Below are 5,305 nucleotides of genomic sequence, written 5' to 3' on the forward strand. Positions count from 1 at the left end.
AATAAGTAAGGTAAAGGACACACGTAATTTTGCAATCATAGTTAACCACGGAAAAATTCAAGTTATTTAATACATGCTCATATATATGTATATCCCACCCAAAAATATGTGACCTAAAACCAAGGACCTAAGGCCTAAACCTACTTGGCCTTAAGCAGAAATTTAATGTGTTTGGGATTATGAGCATAGGCAGCAAGGATTGAATTGAAATCCTTAGTGTATGACTGAAGAGGTTCTGATACTATTTCAAGAACCAAAAAAAAAAAAAAACACATGGAATCAGATGCAGTCTCATTGATGGTTTTCATCCATACGTAATAGCCTTAACAGTTACAAACAAACAAAACACTAGGGAAGCAAAACAAATAACTATCCTTTCAATAGTTACCAATGGCTCGAGAAATTCAGGCTCATACAACCATCAAAGCAAATACCATGGACAAGCAGCATTAACAAATTAACATAACAAGAAATCAAAATTCCAAATTTTATTATCAAATAACATTTGGATGTCACAGATTGTAGTTCCACCGATATCCGAATTCCCAAATTACAAACCCTAAGATTTCAATCATGTAAAAATTCCCAAATTGAATTCTAAAACAAAGACAATAACCGAATTTCATCATGAGTTAAACATGGTAGGCTCTGATACCAATTGTTAATTGTTAATAATCCATGTCAATTACATGATGAATGACCAAAGGCGGAAGCGTACCTGTGAGAATTGCCATTGATGAAATCCTAGGATGATGATGATAGATCCAATGGGTTGGGTGATCTTCCTCAGCAAAACACCCTGAAGACCTTGCTCTCTTGATGGGGATAGAGAAAACCAGAGAGTTTTCTCCTTTAGGATTTTGAAACTGAATAGTCTTATTGTGTTTGCCTTGGGGACCATTACCCCTATATATAACTATTATTAGTTATATCCCAAATTGCAGTATTTCCAATTCAGCCCCTCATTAAATTAGAAACTGCCTGGTATCTACACTATTAATTTTCATAACTATTATGCTCTTTAGCCATAAACTATTATATATTATTTGACCCCTAGTTTATTGGCTAATTATATAATGACCCTAACACACTTTATTAATTAATTACATATGTGACCCATAAATCTTACATAAACTACATTGCTTTATTTAGGAGCAGAAGACACTAAGATTCCAAAATCTTTATTAACTTCATTCAAAACCTGGTACAATCCATTTTTTATATCGTTGTTAATATCAGGAAATATATATAGCAAAGTAAAGAAAATTGAAGAGCATGAAATTTAAGTATAGACTCATAAAAACAAGTAACATATGAACCTTAAATGCATCTTCGTCGGTCAGATTGTCGCAGATATATATAGCTAGCACATCTTTGTCTTCGTTCAGTCCTAAATAAAAACATGTTTATGTCATTAAGTGCCTATGAAACACAAATTCCAACAAAAACATCAAACATGACATGGATAGTGACACGTGTTAGACGTGGGGCAACACTCCTGATTCTATTGAAATTATGATCCTTGAATACAATAATCAAAAAATAAACTCACCAAGTGATTCAAGCAAATATGTTGTTGGAACTGTGTTGGTGACAATTGCTGCACGACTTGAATAGTGAAGTTGTTGATGAAGATTATATGTAGCAAATTCCAAAGCGTGTTGGTACACTAGCCTTTAGGTTCGATTCGCCCCCACCAATTGGATGCAAATGAGATAACCAGCGAATCCCCTTCAGGGTACTTTGGAAACCTTGATATGATTTGCACTATCACACCAATAATATCTTTCAATAGTATGTTACAAAATAATGTTACCTATTCTTTTCTCATGCATTAGAAAAGAATAAGTTGACTTAGTATATGAGAATGAGTGAAAGAAAATGGATGGCAAATACTTGAATTCGTTGTTTGCATTCTGTCAAAAGTGGCCCTATTTATAGGAAACTAATGTCACTTGGGAAAAAGTTGCAATTCTTCTTCTGCCACTGTTTGCGAAGGGACATATATAATTACCGTTCATAAATTAACTGAAGTTATGCAATGGTCTGGTGGCAAAACATTGTGCTTGTTCGCGCATAACCTAGGTTCGATTCCTCCTTGCACCTTTTTCATTTTAAATCAACAGTTGTGCTTTTTCAAAAGGGAATATTTCCAAAAAGAAAGCAAAGCACGGAATCGAACTTGGGACTTCATGTTAGAAAAGAATGAACACAACAACAACAATATCATTTTATGTATCACAAATTATAGATACATATATTACCAATATTTTGGAAATATCTCACAATCTCCCACCATTTTCAAAATACACTTAGTCCCATAATTTTGAAATATCATGGTTTCAGATAATGGTATCTTACGATTTGAACCACTACTTAGTAAGCTATGGGTTCCACTTATCCCGAATAGATTGGTAGACAAGCTTTGAACCAATTATTCATTAGAACAAGTGTGCACAACTTACACATGAAATCTCGGTACTATCGAAAGAATTATAAAGATGACACATTTGTTAAGGCCTTGTGTCATGTACCCTTTTCATGAGAATTTAAGAGTCAAGCACTTTAACTCTTCGAAGCGGCCTCACTTCATCCTCACATAGGTAGACTATATCAGAAATACACCCATAATATGTATTTCAGCAAATGTATGCTATATGTCTATTAAGAGTAAAACTCAACCTTTCAATTTTACACTTATGGTCCAAGTACTTTCAATCTTTGGGATGTATCTATATTCAAGTACTTGCAATCATTCTAATAGTGTACTTTTATCATTGAACTCAAGACTTGATGTTACTCAAGTGTGAGTTGATTTTCCACCATTGATGATTAATTAGATATGGGCTTGAGTCCCATCCCCAATGATGTCTTCAACACCATGTCCCTTGTCAGACCTTTCGTCAAAGGATCTGCAAGATTCTTTTCAGTTCTTACAAACACTATGGATATTACTCCATTTAAAATTAAATCCTTTACATAGCTATGTCTTAGACCAATATGTCTAGATTTTCCATTATATACTTGGCTATATGCTTTGGATAGTGTGGATTGACTATCGCAATGTATGAATGCTGGTGCCATTGGCTTTGGCCAAATTGGTATCTCATACAACAAATTTCTTAGCCATTCTGCCTCTTAACTGCCTGCAGCTAGGGCAATGAATTCTGCAGCCATGGTGGAGTCGGCAATGCAAGTTTGTTTCTTTGATCCCCAAGAAACTGCACCTCCACCAAGGTTGAAGATCCATCCACTTGCGGAAGCATGATCCTCAACATAAGTTACCCAACTGGCATCTGTATATCCTTCCAAAACTGAAGGATATCCACTATAGACTAAACTATAATTAATTGTTCCTTTCAAATATTTTAATACTCTATTAACAGCCTGTCGATGTTCTTTACTTGGATTGCTAGTATACCGACTTAATCTGCCTACAGCATATGCTATGTCAGGTCTGTTATAGGTCATGGCATACATCAAACATCCGATTACCTTTGAATAATCTAGTTGTGCCACATGGCATCCTTTATGTGGTTGTAAACTAACATTTTGATCAAATGAAGTAGAAACAGGTTTGCAATTAAATTGATCAAATTTCTTTAGCACTTTCTCAATGTAATGAGATTGAGATAAACCAATATTTACTCCATCTCTAATGATTTTAATTCCTAAAATCATATCTGCTTCACCTAAATCTTTCATATCAAAATTTTTTGATAAGAAAGTTTTAGTTTTTTCTACCTCATCTAAGTTGGTGCCAAAGATTAACATATCATCCACATATAAACAAATCATAACACCATTTCCATTATCAAATTTACTATAAACGCACTTGTCAGATTTATTTACTTTGTGTCCATTAGAAAGCAAAACTTTATCAAACTTTTGGTGCCATTGTTTGGGTGCTTGTTTTAACCCGTATAAGGATTTAGTCAATTTACACACTTTATGTTATTGCCCTTTGATAACAAATCCTTCAGGTTGTTTCATATACACCTCTTCATCTAACTCTCTGTTTAGGAAAGCAGTTTTAACATCCATTTGATGGATTACAAACTTATAGATAGAAGCTAGTGCCAAAAGCACTCTTATGGATGCAATTCTTGCAACAGGTGCATAAGTATCAAAGTAGTCGATACCTTTTTTTTGTGTAAATCCTTTGGCAACAAGTCTAGCTTTGAATTTATCAATGGTACCATCAACTTTCATTTTCTTCTTAAAGATCCATTTACAACCTATTGGTTTGGATCCAGGTGGGAGGTCTACCAATTTCCAAGTTTAATTCCCCATGATTGAGTCCCCATGATTGAGTTCATTTCCTCTTGGATGACTTCTTTCCAAAAGGAAGAGTCTTGAGACTTTATTGCCTCTTCATATGTGTTTGGGTCACTCTCTAAATTGTAGCAAATTGGTCCATAACGGTTACTGGAATCATTTGTACCTTCTACAAGGAACATAAAGAAGTCTAGGCCATAATCTTTTTCTTTTCTAGCTCTTTTACTTCTTCTGGGTTCTGAACATGTCAAAGTATCATTATTAGATACATTATTTTCTAGGCTTTGTACATTATTTTTTGGGATGTGAAATTGAGTTAAATCTATTTTCTTGAAAAATTGCATCTCTTGACTCAATCACTGTGTTAATAGGATATGAGTCATTAGATTCAACAACCATGAATCTATAGGCCTTGCTATTTTCAGCATAGCCCAGAAATACACTTTCAATTCCTCTTTCTCCCAATTTCTTTCTTTTTGGTTCAGGAACCTTAACAATTGCTCTACATCCCCAAACTTTTATGTAGTTAAGATTGGGTTTTCTTTTCTTCCAGAGTTCATATGGGGTTATCTTGTTCCTTTTATTGGGAACTCTATTTAGCAAATAACATGCAGTTAACATGGCTTCACCCCAATAACCTTTAGATAGACCAGAATAGGATAACATAGCATTCACCATTTCTTCTAATACCCTATTTTTCCTTTCTGCAATTCCATTTTGTTGTGGGGAATATGGTGCAGTTGTTTGATGCACAATACCAGTGGACTCAAAATACTCAGGATGATAGAACTCTCCTCCTCTATCACTTCTAAAACATTTAATAAAAGTTTCATGTTGAAGTTCTACTTGTGCTTTAAATATTTTAAATTTGTCTAAAACTTCATTCTTAGAGTGCATTAAATAAACATAACAAAATCTAGAGTAATCATCAATAAAAGTGACAAAATACTTTGTACCACCAATTGTAGGCCAACCATGTAAATCGCATACATCAGAGTGAATTAAATCTAATACCTTAGAACTTCTT

The 5,305-nt window shown here is 34.1% G+C and overlaps 1 long non-coding RNA gene across 1 annotated transcript; it reads right to left on the reverse strand.

Moving 5' to 3' along the window:
* Positions 1-82: 82 nt before the first annotated feature.
* Positions 83-3,752, reverse strand: LOC140918624 (uncharacterized). Its single transcript, XR_012163327.1, has 3 exons — positions 1,553-3,752; positions 1,320-1,390; positions 83-1,201 (listed from the first exon to the last, which is right to left on the reverse strand). It is a non-coding gene; the product is annotated as an uncharacterized lncRNA (long non-coding RNA).
* Between the last annotated feature and the right edge of the window lie 1,553 nt (positions 3,753-5,305).

Source organism: Cicer arietinum, chromosome 5, assembly GCF_000331145.2.
Source record: "Cicer arietinum cultivar CDC Frontier isolate Library 1 chromosome 5, Cicar.CDCFrontier_v2.0, whole genome shotgun sequence".
NCBI lineage: Eukaryota > Viridiplantae > Streptophyta > Magnoliopsida > Fabales > Fabaceae > Cicer > Cicer arietinum.